The 20,329-nt window shown below is 38.8% G+C and overlaps 1 pseudogene; it reads right to left on the reverse strand.

The window, feature by feature from the left end:
• Positions 1 to 465: 465 nt before the first annotated feature.
• The window catches only part of LOC114458362 (E3 ubiquitin-protein ligase TRIM39-like), a 318,528-nt pseudogene continuing 298,664 nt past the window's right edge, over positions 466 to 20,329 (reverse strand).

Raw genomic sequence — 20,329 nt, forward strand, 5'->3', positions numbered from 1 at the left:
CATCTCACCACAGGGGGTCAGTGGGACAGTTCTGTGATCTTACAGCATCCCAAAGGTATCTGTTTGTAAAGGAGGGAGAAGACGGATGTTCTTCCCCCGTGTGGAGTCGTAAAAAGAGTTCGTACTGAATATTTCAAAGAGTTGAGTCAGTCTTTTCGGCTACGGTATTGGGTTCAAAGGCCGCATAGTGGGTTAGCTATGCACCTCAAAGTTGCGGAGGCAGTTATTGTGTAAACAGTTTGTGATAAAGAAACAGGCTCCTTGGTTAATTCCTGCTAGGAAGAGGGTCTTTAGGCTTGATGTGGTTTGGTTCCCTACACAAACATACAACACTTAAAAATAAAATGTACCACAATTATACTCAACATATTTTAATTCTATTTTTTTAATTCAACTTTTATTTCATCACAATCCAAACACCAAATGTGAAACTTCTTTAATAAAATGTTTCCTCCCACTGTTGAGAAACATACATGTTAGGTTGGATGGAGTGCGTAACCAACCTGGAGAAGTGAATGGTTGCAGAGAACCATTGAATCTATTGTTGGTGAGACTTCATCATGACACTGATCATTCACTTTGATTGACAGGACAGATGATCAGAGGTGCTGAGTTTTTACCACCATGGTTTAAACCAGGACTAAAGTATGGGTGTAGTTTATGAGTGAAGCAGCAGTGAGTGAAGGAGTAGATCAGAGCTGCAGCATCTACATCATAAAAGGAGACCACACCCTCCTCATAGTCCACAAACACACCCACCTTCTCAGGAACACACTTCAGATGAAGAATGACTGAAGGATCTCCACATGCTTTATACACATTTCCATCTCTGAGTGCCACAGTCCATAAACCATTCTTAGGCGTCACAGTAATATATCCCTTCCTGTTGATGGATTCTTCAACCACTCCTAAATTCCAGTCAGTTTTTCCTTTAACCTGAACCTCAAAGTAAAATCTACCTGAACTGAAATTCTGCTTCCCTAAAACATTAATATATTTAGAAAATCTCTTTGGATTATCTGGAAGGTTCTTCCACACATCACTGCAGTAAACTTGTTTTCCATCATCAGACAGGACAAGGTAAAGATTAGCTGTAAGAGGATCAAGAGTCACATCTACTGCAAACTGCTGCAGCCTCTTCATCTCTTACATCTTCATCTTCATCATCTTGTCACTGAGTGTGTCCTCCAGCTGAGTCACAGCTCTCAGCACAGTTCCTTCATATGATGATGGATGGACCATGACCTCTGTCCAGTCCTTGGTGGCTGGAGGAGCTTTCAGGGAGCAGAAGTGTTGGAGGAGGTGGTCTTCAGAGTGGGAGAGCTGCTCCACCTCAGAGCTTCTCTTCATCAGCTCAGAGATTTCCTCCTCCAGCTCTTTGATCAAACATTCAGCCTCTCTCTCTTCTGCTTCTTGTTGCTCCTCCATTGTCTTCATCAGCTCCTTCAGGCCTCTTCGAACAAGCTCCATCAGAGCAATGAACATCTCCACACCTTCAGCTTTCGCTCTGTCTGCTGCTTCCTTCCTGAATCTCACTGACTCTCTGATCTCCTCCAGCTTCTCTCGTCTCTTTTGGATCATCTGCTGAAGATAAACTTTCTTTTCTTCAAACAGATCTTCTCCCAGAGGGACTAACTGGTGACTCCTGTGCTCCAAAACAGAACACATCAAGCAGACACGTGTCTGATCGCTCTGACAGAACAGCTCCAGAGGTTTGCTGTGCTTTGGACACATCCTGGATTCCAGGTTCTCCACAGGCTCCACCAGCTGATGTCTTCTCAGGCCTGATGCTGTCAGATGAGGCTCCAGGTGAGTCTCACAGTAGGAGACCCCACAGTCCAGGCAGGACTTCAGGGCCTTCACTTTGGTTCCAGTGCAGACGTCACAGGGAACTTCTCCTGGTGCTGCTGCTTTCTTCTCAGATTCACGTCTGAACTGAGAAACCATCTCACGCATCATAATATTGACCTTCAGCTGAGGTTTAGTGCTGAACACCTGATTACACACGGGACACCTGCTGGTGGTACTGGTGTCCCAGTGTGTGCTGATGCATGTTTTGCAGAAGTTGTGTCCACATGGTGTGGTGACTGGATCAGTGAGCACCTCCAGACAGATGGAGCACAGGAAGGGATGTTCAGACGTCCCACTGCAGGCAGGAGACATGTCCACAAACTGAGGGACAGAGACAAGCAGCACATTAACAGGACACTCTCATTGTTGTGGAACGTTCTTTTACTAATGTTTCTGAGTCCATCTCACTGAGATCACCTCTAGTATTTAGCATTGATTCAGTCATCCTGTAGTAATGTGGACAGTCGGCTGTGCCTCAGCAGCTGAATGTAAAAGTGCAATAGTTTGAATGTTTAAGGTTCAAATTAGTTCTAAAGTTCTCTCATATTGACACTGGAATTTTTCTAAATTATAGGTTAGATTTTTTGCGCATTTTATTTTAATGTACAATCTTGTTTTCTTTAAAATAACCAAGATATTGTGTATTAACAGACTGAAGTTTAACACAGCACAAACCTTTAAAGTCTGCATGGACCACACACTACATTTTACAGTGATTTTGTTTGGGAACAAATTAAATTACTTTACTTGTAACTCATAAATACACGTAATTTCTGTGCAACTTGTGACTGAAATTCACAAGTTGTGATTAATCGTGATTATTTAGTCAGATTTGCAATTGATTGGTAATTTTTTTAATTCATTCACGGCTAATTTATATTAAAAAAAATACGTTACCCATGAGCAGTAGAGACCTTTCTTAGATTATATCACACATCACATGAATTTTAATGGTGGGTGGTAGATGATGGAAACCAATGGCAAACTGTTTACACATTTAATCTCTAACCTGGAAACTGGTTAGAAATATTTGCACTTCAATCCTGTTTTTTTTTTTCAAAATGAACATTACATTTATATCAAACCTCATTTGGAGTCGGTAGAATAAAAGTTAAAGATATGGAAAACGTCACGTTACCAAGTCTAAACTTTAGTTCAAGTTATCTTCAATGTTCCTCAAATAAAGATATCTATGTAGTTGTAGATATCTGAGAAGATGTTTGGACTTGGCAGAAGTAGAAAGTTATGTTATTCTGTTTGTTTTATTCATTTTTATATTAACTCGTCACATTTCCTGAGATGCAATTGCCGTTTGCTAAAAAGCAAGTGTTGATTATCTAAAAAAGGAAACAAATGGTTCATCCATTCCTAAATCAAATATGTTGGTTTGTCATGTATGAATATAATTTCTCTTTAACTAAAAAAAAATGTTAATCTGCAGAATTTTCAGTAGAATACTGGATTACAAAAATATTCAATAGCTACAGCCTTGAAACATATTGTATACAATTATATATAGCATGTTGTTAGACGTGAATCCCTGTTTTAAATGTTAAGAAAGTGAGCTAAATGTTAAGAACAGCTAGAAAATCATAACTTACCTTTGACGTTAGATGTCCCATAATTAAGCCCTTCAATGTTTAAAGGTGTTCCCATAAAAAGCAGCAGAGCAGCAATCCGTCACTTCCTTTCAGCAGCTCAATTCCAATGTTTCCTCAATTTACAATTTATATCTTGGGATAAAACAAAGTAATGATTACATGTTAAATGTGTCACATTAAAATTAATAAATACTTGTTCCTGTTGATTTGAGGCCAGTGAAATATGGGCCTGTCATAATATGTAATAATAATAATAATAATAATATGTAGCTTTACATGCAGTGAGACATTTCGTTATAGTTTCTGATGTATATATTATATGCCGCTAACACACACACACACACACACACACACACACAGTATATAATGATTCAATTCAGACTAAATGTTAAATGTTAAAATGAACAAATTTAAAATGAGCTTTTATGACAAAGTCGTTCCAAAGATCGTTCAATATCAGCTCATTCACACAAGATTATTACTAAATATGTAAACACATTTAGATTAAAACAAGCAGTATTTACTCACTGGATTGTGGGAAATCACAAAATTAGTCATTAAAGTTGACATTATTATTAGAAACTTACTTTGGTCTCAAACGTTGCTCACTGATGACATCTGCTGGTCAACGTTAATCTATATTATTAAAGCTACTTTAGTCGTTTCTGACGGTGCACGAGGAGATTCTGTAGAATGGTGGAGATTCTGAAGCTTTCATCTTAGCCTGAGTTGACATGACAACCTGTCAACATTGAGCTTTCATCTTAGCCTGAGTTGCTATGACAACCTGTCAACATTGAGCTTCCATTTTAGCCTAAGTTGACAAGACAACCTATCAACATTGATCTTCCTTTTTAGCTTGAGTTGCCATGACAACCTGTCAACATTGATCTGATCAAAGCTGCCTTTTGTGAATAAATGTGTGTCATATTAACATAGGAAGATCAAATATATTAAATTAAATAATGTAAACACACATTTTACTCCTCATAGTGGATATACTGTATGTATAGACTGTTACATCAGGCATAATTACTACCAATGAGGGAGCGTCTTATACAACAATAGAAAACTAATGAACATTTTACTCACCAGGGGGCGCTGTTGGCCAAAAACTTACATATAAGTTGCTTCATTGTATAAGTCACAGAGGTGTAAAAAGTACTGATATATCCTCAAGTAGAAGTACAAGTAATTCACACATAAAATATTCAAGTACAAGTAAAAAGTAGCTCAATTAAACAGTATTCAAAGTCAAAGTTACTAATTACTTTCACCCCCACAGTTATTGTTGGTTCTCTTACATACAGTAAACATATCATGTAGAAACCAAAAAAGGAAAAAAAGGAAATCTTTCATAATTGGAATCTAATTTATTTTCCACAAAGGCATCTGTATTAAATAAAAGGTTTGTCAAAATGTAAATTAAAAAATAAATAAATAAATAATGGCCGTCTGCTGGGGTCTCGCGCAGGGGGCTCTCTGGGCCCTCCCCTCGGGGGGTTGGGTGCTTGGGTATGGGTGGGTGGAGGGGGCGGGATGCTGGCGGGGGGCCTTATGGTTGGGTGGTTGGGGTCGGTGGCGGGATGCGCTGGGTGCTCGGCTGCTTGGAGCTTCTTTGGATGTGTGTGTGTGGGGGCTGTGGCTGCCTCTCGGCCTGGGATCTTAAGGGCGTCTGGGGGGCTGCTCGGCCGTGGGGGGATGGCCTGGGGCTCCCTGGCCCCCGCTCTTTCTGCTGGCCTGGCTGCATCTGCAGGCCCGGGGCAGTTCCTGGGTTTGCAGTAGCGGTTTTTGCACATATACTGGTCTACGATGCACTAGCACGCCTTGGGTTGTGGGCTAAAACTCAAACTGGGTTTAACTTTAGATGCGTTAATCCAAAATACCTGCTTTGGGTATTTCCACTCATTCGTTCCCCCTGTCCACAGCCACCGGCTTGATTGCACAACATAATAAGCACAATATGTTCTACAGAGTCACATCTCACCCTCACTGTGGGATAGTCTATTCTTTCCCACCCTTTCTATTTCCTACCTTGAGTCTCTCCTCCCTGCTCCCCCCCCTCCCCCTCCACTTAGGTGTAACACTGCTCTCCCTTTTTATATCCTCCCTATAATAAAAGATTTCTTACCCTTCCTTAGTGAGGGCTGGTGATGGTCACAATTAAGGAATACATTAAAATCAATTTATTTTATTGCAATAACAAAACATGCATTGCTGTCTCATAATGATTGCACTTCTTGTAGTGTTGACCTTTGACAGCATGTACAGACAAGAAAAAAAAAAAAAATCTGGTTGGTCAGCTATGATGTGATGCATTTGTTGTTGTCTAGTCATTTCATTTTTTGTAGTTTCACAATGTCTGTTGATCATTTTAAAACAGAAAATAATTTACTCAGTAGCGGTTGGTGTAGAAATGTAATAAACTACTTTTTTTAAAACGCACTTGTACAAATAAAATTAGTGATTTAGAAATATACTAAAGTATGAGTACCCATCAAGGCAACATTTTTAAATGAAAAAGGCATGACTTATATTACAGATATTACAACAGATACACACTTTCACTGTGTGTATCACTGTCACTGTGTGTATCGCTGTCACTGTGTGTATCGCTGTCACTGTGTGTATCGCTGTCACTGTGTGTATCGCTGTCACTGTGTGTATCACTGTGTGTGTAACTGTGTATCACTGCGTGTATTACTGTCACTGTGTGTGTCACTGTGTATATCACTTTCACTGTGTGTATCGCTGTCACTGTGTGTATCACTGTCACTGTGTGTGTCACTGTGTATATCACTTTCACTGTGTGTATCGCTGTCACTGTGTGTATCGTTGTCACTGTGTGTATCACTGTCACTGTGTGTGTAACTGTGTGTATCACTGTGTGTGTCACTGTGTGTATCACTTTCACTCTGTGTATCACTGTCACTGTGTGTATCATTGTGTGTATCACTGTGTGTGTAACTGTGTGTATCACTGTGTGTAACTGTGTGTATCACTGTGTGTATCACTGTGTGTAATTGTGTGTATCACTGTGTATCACTGTGTAAAACAGCTGAGCTACAAACAATAATTATTTGTTAGTTTTTCATCTTTTGACCACATGTTAAAATGGCACCTATATTTAGTACCAGCGGGCCCAGGAATGAGGTGGATCACAGTGACAATAGAATAAATCAGCTCCATTCTGTCTGAATGTATTTCACAATGTCTTTGTTTTATATTATAATGAGATTAGCCTTTGACCCTAAATATGCTGGGATGGATGATGATGTATTGTTTTCACAGACTCCTACTCTCACCTCTAGTCAGCATGGCAGTGAGGACGATGTCACAGGCCCAGATATCAGCAGATTAAGCTCTGTACTCTGATTGGCTGAGAAGCTCTGGGGCCACATATGGAAGCGTCCCACAGAGGCGACTCAGTAGACGCTCTCGCTCTTTGAAACAAAACATGGTGGCGAGGCTGAAGTCGGTGAGCTTCAGATTATCAAAAAAACAAGATAGAATTTATAAAGAAAATCTTTAGAATGTTCCAGTAAACTCAGGTCTGACCTCATCGTTATCGTTCAGCAGAATGTTCTCTGGTTTATGTCACTGTGTGTGATACCGACACCGTGATGGTTCTTCTGTAAGAATAATAAAACAGAACTATGATTTACATAACTGAACCTTATGCACTTTAACAATGACAGATGTTTGAAACCTGTGTGTGTCTCTGCCATCCCAACATCTGGCTCTTTAAATAATTAAAAAAAAAACTATCACAAAACAACAAAGGCTAAAGTCAGGTTAGAATAAACTTATCAGTAAAGAGACAAAATGATACATTTAGTTTAGGTTGATTCACCAAAATGGTTCTATCCACTAATAGAGACAATTAAAAGAATGATAAATGTGTCCTAATCAAGTGTCGGATTATCTGCATCTAAAATCTACATTGTAGAAAAAAAGTTGGTTTAAAAAACAAAACAAAAAAAAACTTCAAAATCATCACAAAAAATCTTTAAAAAAAATAAAAATAGCAAAAATTAAAAGAAAAATCTAAAAAAAAAAACACCCCAAAAAACTAAAAATTGTAAAAATATTTTGAAAAAACAAAAATAATAAAAATATACATAAAAAACAAAATATGACAAAAAACCTGAAAAATCTGAAATAAAAAAAATTAAAAATATAAACCCCCTCACAAATTAAAAATGACAGAAAAACAACAGAAACTCACAAACTCCACATAATACTAAAAATTGTAAAAACACAAAATAAAAAAGCAAAACAAACAAAACGTGTAAAAAACAAAATGACAAAATAACTCAGTCTATATATAGGCTTATTGTGCACTTTTAAAATACAATTGTTTTTATTGGATTCATTGATGTTATTTTTTAGGGTCCTTTAATTTAGTTTTTATTTATTTTATTCAATTGTAGAATATTCTTTCTTTTCAGATTAAAGGGATAGTTCGCCTATTTAAGACATGACGATGTATGCAATCCTCACCATCACTATAGTGCATACACATTGTCTCACTCAGTGGTCACCTCCCTGGTCCGAGTTCTGGCCGCTTGAAGGTGTTCAAGAAAGTAGTCCCGCCATCAACGTCAGCGCGGATTGATGGAAACGGAAGAGAAAATAGTGCCGATTAAAACTGGAGGTATGAATTTTTTTTGTGGGCGGTTTTGTGATGTAAATGAATCAAGCTTTCAAACGCATGTATTTTTTTCTATTAAAAACGCACAGTTTTGTGGCCCCGGAAACTAACCGGGACTACTTTCTTGAACACCTTCAAGCGGCCAGAACTCGGACCAGGGAGGTGACCACTGAGTGAGACAATGTGTATGCACTATAGTGCTGGTGAGGATTGCATACAACGTCATGTCTTAAATAGGCGAACTATCCCTTTAAAGCTTAACTACCTGATTCTTGAACCAAACCGTAAATCCCACCCCCCACTCTGATAATCCCTCCCAGTCTCCTCCTCTCATGGAAGTTTACAAAATCGCGCAATAGAGCTGAACGTGCACTACCAGTAAAACACGTCACTACGCAAAAGGATGCACATAAAATATAGTAAAATGGAACATTAGATTACCTGTCTAGAAGGAAAACAGCCACTTGCACGTTCAAAGTTGGTCCAAGACTGAAAACAGTTTGCACCGTGCACACGCTTCACTATATATCACAGCAGCCAATGAGGAGGCTCCTTCGTGGGCTCTGCTCACCCCTCCTTTCTCTAAATCCTGTGATTGAAGCTGGAGGGGGTGACGGTCAACATTTTGTCTTCTAGGGTTTTATTAACTAAATAATTAATTATAAGGCACAGACTGCACGCAGACGTATGATTTTTTCATAAATTATTACTTTTACTATATACAATATGATGCTAATAGGAATCTTTTTTTTAATTAAAGAAAATAATTTGAGTACCCCAGCTTTAAAGCTCATGTAACCCATTGGTCAATAATAAATGGGCCAGTTTTTCTCATACCTACTGTTTGCTACTGTTCACTTAATCAAGCCTTTTCTAACATTCCACACTACAAAATGTAATATTGTGGCTGAGATGAAGTGAAACACAATACAAACAATCTAGAGGAGACTAAAGATGCAGCAGGTCTATGTGTTACTGATTGGGTCAAACAGCTGTCCTCCACTGCAGTACTCCAGGAACAGATAAACCATCGGCCCTTCTTTCTGATGACCAAATAATCGGACCATGTTTGGGTGGTTTAGCACCTGAAAGGTCCGTGTACTTCGCGGACATCCGTTTTTTGATTATTAAAAATGAAACGGACAACGGAAAACAAACAGTTTCCCATGTTTCTATTTGTAATAAAACATCAAAAAAGAAAAACAAACTGATTTCCCGTTTTTTATTTGATGATGGAAAATAGATAATGAAAAACGGAAAATGGATCCGTCATCCGTTATCCGATTTTAACATAATGATTTTTTTTTTTTTTGGGTACCACGAGCAGAGCAACTACTTCCAGTAGTATACATTGAACCGTGCTTTAAACATGGAGAGTGACACGTTCGTGCTCTTTCGGGGCGGTAAACATATTACCCTACAGGATGGCGATTTGTCTGTGGAAAACATCTGCAGAGTATTTCAGGTACAGTAATACAATTTCAACAATAGCTAGCTAAAGTTTCAAGTAAAAGTTTATATTTGGGCTCGTTTTCGTTACTATTTTTTTCTACCCAAACAACTTGGTCCGTCGCAGTAGTCTGTACCTTACAGATAATGCAAACAGAGCCGTTATGCCTGAGCCAGCAGGACATTTTTCCACCTTGTTCATGTCCAACCGCGGCCATTACGAGGTCCACGGAGAGGCAGAGCAAAGTCAGTCACCTGCAGGCAGAGCACCAGCACCTTCACCCACTCCTCCACCCACTGTCCCCTTCAGCTTCATGCACCAAGCCTCATCTTCTTCTACTGGGAGTGCAGCTTCACATGGAACTCCATGAGTTCCATGTGAAGCAGGTACTGTTCATATGTTATGCAGCTGATTCCACCTGCTATCATTTCATCCTGTGATATGTGGGCATATTAGCCATGAAAACACACTTTTTTCTTCTTTTTTATTGAGGGACATTAATTTGAACATACAGTAAATAGTGTGTACATAGCATGATTTTTTATTCAGTTGTATATTCCTGTAATTGTACAACATTGCTTCGGTTGAAAAGATAAATACTTTATCATATGTCATCTTGTTAAATTAATTATATGTACAAGAGCCAAGAAAGAACAACTTGAATAAATAAATACTTTTTTTTTTAATCCAGTTAATATTTGTTAAATTATTTTCTTTCAAACTTGCAGGGAATGTATTTTGATGTTTTATGGTTTCATTAAAATAATAATATATATATATTATTTATTTAAATGCACTGACTGCACTGACTGCACAGTACAACCTGTTACCTTAGTGGTGTCATCAAGCAGTACCTCAGAGAAGTTGTAATGTTCATCTCTCAGGCACTTGTTTTAGGTTTAAATGTTTAATGTTCTGTTTAATTTTCAACTATCTTCTGTTTGTCAATTTTACCAGTTGCTCAATAGTGATTTTAAAATCATCTGATCTGATTTATCTCCAGGTCAATCAGTATTGGTGAAATGGTGAACGGCAAGATCAGTACCTCCATGGCGGTTGCCATTTGCTTTTTGGAAGATGAGGCAACTGTTGAGGGAATAACCGTAAAGGTGCAGGGTGCCTTGGATTCCGATGAGCCATTTACTTTGGCAGACAGCCAATTTAATGAAATTGTGGACTGCGAAGGCTCAAGAAGTAAGTTATATGATCACAAAATATGTGGTTTTGGAATAAATCTAAAATTATTTTGCATGGATTGGTAATTAAGTGAGGTTCATATTTTATGACTCGTAAGATTCCAAGTTCTGGGCTTCAAACTCCAGGAAAATCTACGCTATCTCTGACACTGACTTTGTGGAGTTCCAGCATGGAAGACGACCTAAAGTAAGGTAATTATATATATACACACACACACACACACACACACACACACACACACACACACACACACACACACACACACACACACACACACACACACACACACACACACACACACACACACACACACACACACACACAGTGAAAAACTGTCCCTAAAGTTGGGTGTGACGTATGCTGGTGGTCACAGTCCACTGTAGGACAGTAACTTCACTTATTCTGAAGTAATATGTTGGTTCTAAGGGTGTGATGATTCATCGATTTGATCGATGAATTTATTTATTTTCCTATGCTCTCTACTCCAGTGTTCCTCAAACTTTTTCAGACCAAGGACCACTTAATACATAAAAACACTCACGGACCACTTACCTCAAAATGGCCCCAAAAATATATGCTAACAGGGTCGCAAACCGGTCCACTGCACTGCTCAAATCAGACAATGCCACAAAAAATAATATTTTTGTGATTTTAAATTCTAGTTTAGTTGATATTGAAAACACATGTCACAGGCAGTTTAAGAAACACTGAAATAAAAAAAAAAAATTCCATTTTCCATTTTAAAACATGGTATGTGCACTTGTCACCTCGCGGACCACTAAGGGACCACAGTTTGAGAATCACTGCTCTACTCCCATCGATCTGTGCTCAGCTTGTTGATCTTCAGGGTGACAGAAATTAATCAAAAATAATTTTTAAAGGTAGTCAATGGATTCTATTGATATGTGGAAATAAGACATTGAGACTAACAGTAGTTTAGATGGATGTGTTTTTAAAGTGCTTTTAATGATAAAGACTTAACTGAACTCAGTCAGTCTGTCTGTGATACAATTGCTCATGAACAAAGCATGTAGACCAATGATTCTCAAACTGTGGTATGCGTACCACTATTGGTACGTGGCCTCCATCTAGTGGTACTCTAAATTGTGATTATTATTTATTGTTCTATCTTGTCTGCACATACTGTCAAAGTTCCACACGACAAGATGTGCAATCTTTTTAAGACAGCAATGCATTCAAATGTATCTGATTCATTATTCAAGTGTTTTATTTTCCTATATTTAAACATTGTTACTGTTCAAACTGTGTGTAATGTTACAGCAGGTGTTAATTAAAGTTTTTAATAACTATTTAGGCCTACTACGCTACTGTATTTACATAATGTTGCTCATTATGGTGGTACTTGGAGAGCAAAGTATTTTCAGAGGTGGTACTTGGTGAAAAACGTTCGAGAACCACTGATGTAGAAGATGCGAGAAAGGATAGAGCCTCCTTTGGGTTCCACTGTGTGGAAACACTTTTTCTTGTTGTTTGAAAGGAGTTGCTCACTGTTTTTAGGATATGTAAAGGTTTTATCAAAATACCACCGAAACATGACAAATGTGTGAAACTTAAAGCTCTATGAGGTTTCACATGTTGGTTATCGCAGTTTAAATTTGATTATTAATCATGTTAATATGAAAACGCCAAATTTATGATACATTTTTCATTCATATTGCCCAGCTGTATGTTAATTGTTGCACCATTAATAATGTATATTAAAATCTTTAATTTGACATTTGTCTGACATTTAAGTAGAAGCAGAAGCAGAAGAGGTCATTTCTAATATGGACCACCTGAAAAAAGCTGCAGACATCACTTCATCTGTAAACCAGCTGTTTGAGGTTGCAAAGGACAAAAGTGCAGTGGCAAAATCTCTAACTATGACTCCTATAAAGGACGCCTTCACCTGTATGGTCTGTAGAGGTAAGAATATGTAACATTAGGTCACAAAAGATAACCAGTTGATGCTCTTTTTTGCACTTTTTCTTTTCTTTGTTTAAACCTTACAGCTGTGATGAAGCAACCTATGGTTTCCACCTGCTGTGAGTCTCTGCTTGGATGCCAAACATGTGTAGAGCAGTGGTTGACAACTTCTGATCTTTGTCTGCAATGCAGAGCAGAAGAATTTCACTCCAAGGTCCACCAGGTTAAGGGTCTTTCTACGGTCTTAAACACAGTATCTGTAGCTTTCCGTGAAGAGGAAGAATAAGCATTCCTGGTCTACATCAGCTACATCAAGTCACTTAGGTTTTACCTGTTGTTTTAAAACTGTTTGACACGTTTTAACTGTAAATCATTATAATTTTGTACATTTTTTGTGTGACAAATGTATGTAGCTGGTAATATACCATAAAAGTTATTTACCTTAAAGTTCAATGAGGTATTTCAAATATATCAAGAAACCTTTGACTTTCAGGTTTAAAAATAAGCTAAAAAACTTCTCAGCCAGTTAAAGCACCTCTCAGGAATTTCCTTGTTTACATGAACAAAAATGAAAATTTTGCAAGGTTGTCAGTTCCATTTCAGATAATGCTGCATTTGCACTTTATGTCAGTTTTACAAAGTGTAAAGTTTAAAATAAATGTTATTTTATTAAGAAAAAAAAAGTCTGCTTCTTTCTCACTGATGTAACTGGTCACACATTTCTTCTGGTGATAGCAATAAGAGACCTAACTGCGTCTTTGAAAGGGCCATAGTTATTGTGAACTACATTTTGATGTAATGACAGCAAGTCAAAATGGGAATTGAACTCAGTCTGAGTACACTGTTGGCCTTCTTCAGAGATGAAAGGATTCAGTCCAAAAATGGATTCCCTTTTCCCACCTCCTGCTGATATATGTCAGCTGCAACACCACCGACAGGCAGGAGATCCTCACTTAGTTTGGCAGGACAACCATCTTTTGCCAGGTCATTTGGGATTCCCTTTCCTGCAAGATGGGACAATGCAATAATATTTAAAGAGTTAGTGATAGATTAGGACTGCACCATTAATCACATCCTAATTGTAATCATGATTAACCTGATTATTAATCTCATTTTTGCCCTCTAGTGTATTTAATCAGTTAGCCTTTAAATAATTCGAAAATCGTGGGATATTTTTTATTTATATATATAATTTTAATTTAAAACCTAATTTTGCACTGAAAACTAAACACTTTGTTTTAAATTAGTGCACAAAAGAAAATTGTTTTCCTCAAAGTGATAAATAATTGTGATTAACTGTAAAGCAATATTGATCAATATAATTATCATTTTGGCCATAATCATGCCACTCTTTTGGATCCAAAATTTCAATGAAATTAATATAAACATAAATTGCAGATTTCCAGGTTTTGATGACAGGACATGACTCAAATGCTCAGTCAATAGGGATGTAACGATTAATCGTAAGGCAGTTAAAAATCGATTCATAGGTATCACGGTTGATATCGATTTTCTGAAAATTGAATCGCAGTACTTTTTTTAACCAGCAGAGGGCGCTATCCACAAGTGTAGGCGGCGGGCGGAGTCTGCTAATACTTTCTTTCTGGCCGCCTTCTACTCTTAAATATGTTAATAAATGATTCATTGCCCCTTTAGCGCCGAAAGAATATCTGTAATATTACTTGAATATCTGTAAAATTCACGGTTTTCTATTAGCTCTGTCTGCTAGCATAGCTTCTCTTCTTCACTGCAAGATATCTCAATCAATCAATCAATCAATCTTTATTTGTATAGCGTCAAATCATAACCAATGGTATCTCAAGACACTTTACAGTAGAGCAGTCTTAAGGACGAACTCTTCATTTTATGGATACACACATATGCATATATACGTATATACACATACATATGTATCCCACACCCAACATGAATTCATCATGGCGGCAAGGAAAACCTTCTGTTAAGCAGCAGGAACCTTGTGTGGATCCCATTCCTATGATGAACAGCCATCCACGTTATGCTGTGTTGGGTGTGTGCAGAGGAAAGGGTGGAGACAGAGTTGTTGAGACTCTGTAACTCCACACTGAGGATCCCACGGACCTGCAAGACAAAAGCCAGAAGGAGTACAGGAGCAAACACACAAGGGAAGAAGCAGACATAGAGGGAGTGTTTGAGAGAGGAATGGGACCCTCTCCGGTCCCTCTCTAACCTAAATGACCTCTCTCTTAACGCCCTCTCCAACCTCTCTCCAACCGAGCATGCCAGACCCCCCCCCCGGCAGTCTATGCCTATTGCATCTTAATTATGAGCTATGAGCTGGTTCCTAACTAAAAGCTTTACCAAAGAGGAATGTTTTGAGCCTAACCTTAAAGGTAGAGAGGGTGTCTGCCCCCCGAACCGTGGTTGGTAGATGGTTCCAGAGAAGTGGGGCCTGATAACTGAAAGCTCTTCCTCCTATACTACTTTTAGAGACGAATGGAACAACGAGTAGTCCAGCATTTTGAGAGCGTAGTGTTCTGGGGGGATTGTATGGCACTACAAGCTCCTTGAGATAGACTGGTGCCTGTCCATTTAGGGCTTTATAAGTGAGAAGAAGAATCTTGAATTCTATTCTATATTTTATGGGAAGCCAATGCAGAGAGGCTAATACAGGAGTAATGTGATCTCTTCTCCTAGTTTTAGTCAGTACACGTGCTGCAGCATTTTGAACCAGCTGAAGTGTCTTAAGCGACTTGCTCGGGCAGCCTGCTAAAAGAGAGTTACAATAATCCAGTCTAGAGGTAACAAAAGCATGGACTAGTTTTTCGGCGTCGCCCTGAGACAGGATAGATCTGATTTTAGCAATGTTACGGAGATGAAAGAAGGCAGTTCTTGAAGTTTGTTTTATGTGAGAGTTGAAGGATAAGTCCTGATCAAATAGAACCCCAAGGTTTTTAACAGTTGTGCTTTGTGCCAGAGTAATGCCATCTAGGGCAGTTAGGCTAGCATAGGTTTCTCTAAGGTGTCGTGGGCCCAGTACAATGACCTCAGTCTTGTCTGAGTTGAGAAGAAGAAAATTTTGGTCCATCCAGGCCCTAATGTCCTTTAGACAGGCCTCAAGTTTAGATAGCTGATTTGTCTCACCTGGCTTCATTGATACATACAGTTGGGTATCATCAGCATAGCAGTGAAAGTTAACAGAGTATTTTCTCATAACATTACCAAGGGGGATCATATAGATACAGAAGAGGATTGGACCTAGCACAGAGCCCTGAGGAACCCCGTAGCTTACTTTAGTGTACACAGAAGACCTATTATTCACGTGTACAAACTGGTACCTATCAGATAGGTAGGACTTAAACCAGTTTAGGGCAGTCCCTGTGATTCCAAGTAATTTCTCTAATCTCTCTAGTAGAATATAGTGATCTATAGTGTCAAAAGCTGCACTAAGATCTAATAAAACCAGCACTGAGAGTCGTCCTTCATCTGAAGCCCAGAGTAGATCATTAGTTACTTTAACTAAAGCAGTCTCTGTGCTGTGTTGAGCTCTAAAACCTGACTGGAAGTCCTCGAACAGGCTGTTGTTTTGAAGAAATTCACAGAGCTGAGCTGCCACAACTTTCTCAAGAATCTTTGAAATAAAAGGAAGATTAGATATAGGCCTGTAGTTTGCTAAAGTGCTGGAATCAAGAGTAGGTTTTTTGAGAAGGGGTTTGATTACAGCTACTTTAAAGGACTGTGGCACGTAGCCTATTGATAGGGATATATTTATTGTCTCCAACAAAGATGGGCAGACTAGGGGAATAATTTCTTTAAACAGCTTAGTTGGGATCGGATCTGAAAGGCAGGTCGATGGTTTGGAGGATGAAATAATAGAGTTAAGTTCCTGAAGTCCTATATGTGTGAAACAGTTTAGGTTAGGCCTATTTACATTTAATGGTACAGCAGGCCCAGGTGAAGGCAGGGAGTGGCTAATTTTATCTCTAATCTTGTGAATTTTATCGTTAAAAAATGTCATAAAGTCCTCACAGCTGAGGGCTAGAGGAATCATGGGCTCAATAGAGCTCTGACTTTGTGTTAGCCTGGCTACAGTGCTGAAAAGGTACCTCGGATTATTTTTATTTTCTTCAATTAGTGAGGAATAGTATGTAGATCGACTATGTCGTAAGGCTGTCATGTATTTACTATGGCTTTCTTGCCAAAGTATTCGTGACTCCTCTGTTTTATTGGAGCGCCACATTCTCTCTAATTTACGGGTTGTTTGTTTGAGTGTGCGAGTTTCAGAGCTAAACCACGGAGCTTTCCTCTGACGTTTAATAGTTTTTTCCCTCAATGGGGCAATTGAGTCCAAGGTGGATTTTAGTAGACTAGCAGAGCTATCGACAAGCCGATCCAGTTGAGAGGGGTTATAATTAATATCATAGTTATTTATTGGATGGTGCACTGAGTTTAAGGCAGCAGGAATGGCCTCTTTAAATTTAGCCACAGCACTATTGGACAGATTTCTACTCGTAACTATTTTATTGCACAGTGCGAGATCCTCTAGGATAATGTTAAAAGATATTAAAAAGTGATCTGATAGCAGAGGATTTTCAGGGTAGACTTTTAGTTCATTAATATCAAGGCCATATGTTAGAACAAGATCAAGAGTATGATTTAAATGATGAGTAGCTTCATTAATAGTTTGAAAAAAGCCAACTGAGTCTATTAGGGTCATAAAGGCTGAGCTCAGGCTATCACTATCTTTGTCCACATGGATATTAAAATCTCCTACTATCAGTATTTTATCAGAACTGAGGACTAAGTTTGATATAAACTCAGAGAATTCTGATAGAAATTCAGAATAAGGGCCTGGAGGACGGTAAATTATCGCAAATAAGACTGGCTGGCAGGTTTTTGATTCGGTATGAGATAAATTTAGAACCAGGCTTTCAAAGGAAGTGTAACTGGCCTTTGGTTTAGGATAGATTAGGAGAGAGGAATGATAAATAGCTGCTACACCACCTCCACGGCCTATGTCTCGTGGCATATGAGTATTTAAATGACTGGGAGGAGTGGCTTCATTTAAACTAACATATTCATCTTGATACAGCCATGTTTCAGTTAAACAGAATAAATCAAAGTTATTTTCTGAGATAAGGTCATTTACTAGTAGAGATTTGGATCTCAGTGATCTAATATTTAATAGAGCACATCTAATGCTTTTATGTTTTGGTGTTTCTAGATTTGAGATTTTAATTTTTTTCAGATTTTTATAATTGATAGCTCTTTTATTTGATTTTATGTTAAAATCTTTGTGAAATTTGGGTCGGGGGACTGACACCGTCTCCATAAAATAATATTCATCACCATCACAACAGTTGTCATGGTGATGAACACAGCTATCCTGATAGCAATGGGAGGGAAACTGTCCTAAGGCAAGCGCAGAGGGGCGTGGAGGACTCCCCCTCTGTAACATGGTCTCATTCATGAGATGTCATAAATGTGCCATGTTTTCTGATAGTAGAGATGCTCCCTCCAAAGTAGGATGGATTCCATCTCTTCCTATCAGGTTCGGTTTTCCCCAGAAGGATCTCCAATTATCAATGAAGCCCACCTCGTTTTCTGGACACCACCTCGATAGCCAGCGGTTAAATGATGACATGCGGCTATACATGTCATCACTGGTCAGATTTGGTAAGGGACCAGAGAAAATTACGGAGTCCGACATTGTTTTAGCATAAGCACAAACTGATTCAATGTTCACTTTGGTTGCTTCCGACTGACGACGTCGGGAGTCATTAGTGCCGACATGGAGGACTATCCTATCAAACTTACGATTACTCTTTGCCAGCAACTTTAGATTTGATTCTATGTCGCCCGCTCTGGCCCCTGGGATGCACCTCACGATGCCCGCTGACTTCGCTAGCTTCACGTTTCTCACTATGGAGTCGCCAATTATCAGAGTTTGTTCCCCGGTGAGTGTGTTGTCCTCACGGAGGGGGGAGAACCTGTTTGAGACGTGAACATGGTGGTGTCCCGAGCGGCTTTTTGACCTTCGACTATGCTTACCACGGACAGTAACCCACTCATTGCTGGCCGGGGGGGAAGCTGGGCTAGCGCTAGCACGGTCCGCACCGGCTAGGTCCTGCTTACTAGCTTCGGTTTTGGTATCAGGGGTGCGGAACCGCTTCTCCAGATTGTTGATCCTCGCCTCCATATCTAACAGTACGCTACACTTTATGCAACTACCATTGTCCCTAAAGGAGGACGAGGAGTAACTAAACATCTGACACACCGGGCAGGAGAGCGGAGGGGAGGAGAGAGAAGCCATTGGTGCTAAATTTAAGCTAAGCTAAGCTAAGGACAAAAGGAAGTTTAAAGGAGATTACACTGCCTATAAGAGGCGGGATTGCTTTTTACTTAACCTTCGTACGTTTAACTCTACGGTAAAACAAGTGTTTTCAAGGCTAAAATATCAATGACAACAAGTTTGATTAGCGTTAGCAGAACACAGTAGTAGAGCGCTGCAAACAGCGGTAGAGTGTAAACAGGAAATGATCGATACGTCACCACGTCAGCACTTCAGCCACCCACTGAGAAATATTATAAGATGATCTAAGATGATCCCCTGTGTCTGTTCCAAGTTTTTGACGAGAGCAAAATATTGACTGATAGGGATGTAACGATTCAACCGACCACTGTGTTACCAGCGCCCTCTGCTGGTTCAAACAAATATGACGTAAATCAGTGTAATCACGTTTTTTTTTTTTTTTTAAAGTCCAATTGTTAAGGCACAAAATACATTTTCAGTGGCACTTTTAAAAGAAAAAGAACTATTATGCAGTTTTGCATTGTTTATTATAGAACCAGAATTTAAATTAATAGGCTTCATTTTCATTTGTATTATTCCTTTATTTATTTCATTCAAGATTTATTTTTAGTTAAATTGCATTGTTTTGAATTGTTTATCAAGGAATTCTTTTGACAATGAAAAATAAAATGAAAATAGTACAGTATTTTCTAGTTTTTTTCCCAATAAAAAAATTTGTCTAGTTCCATTTTGTAAAATAAATCGTGAGAGAATCGTATCGTGAACCCAGTATCGTGAATCGAATCGTATCGGGAGTTGAGTGAATCGTTACATCCCTATCAGTCAATATTTTGCTCTCGTCAAAAACTTGGAACAGACACAGGGGATCAGTGGCACCAGGACAGAATCTATAAACTGAATAATCAGATAACAGATCCTTGAGTTGATACATTTTTATTTTTTAACCTTGATCCGTTATTTTTCTAAACCTAAAGTTCATTGTAAATGTGTTCCCATTCAGAATCCATCTCAACAGCAAAAACTGTATTTTATATTACAGAAACAAAGAGATATGGTGTCTGTATCGGAGAATTAAAAAAAAGCTAACTTGCATCTTTTGTACATTTCATCTCGTAAGAAGAAAAAAATACCTGGGATCCTGTGGGCATTCCATGCTGAAACTGCATTTGTGAGGCCAATCTTAGCCATCTGGCAGGTTAGGTTTGAGACGCAGTACTTGGATAAACTGTCCTCCGTGTCCAGTTCTTCCTGGTCCACCAGCTGAACCAAAGCGGTCTTCAGTGGGTAGTTGACACGCACGTTCACCTCAACCCACATTCTTTCGATCACATGGTTCTGTGTAGATATTGTGTGTAGAG

This window comes from Gouania willdenowi, unplaced genomic scaffold, assembly GCF_900634775.1.
Source record: "Gouania willdenowi unplaced genomic scaffold, fGouWil2.1 scaffold_10_arrow_ctg1, whole genome shotgun sequence".
Taxonomy (NCBI): domain Eukaryota; kingdom Metazoa; phylum Chordata; class Actinopteri; order Blenniiformes; family Gobiesocidae; genus Gouania; species Gouania willdenowi.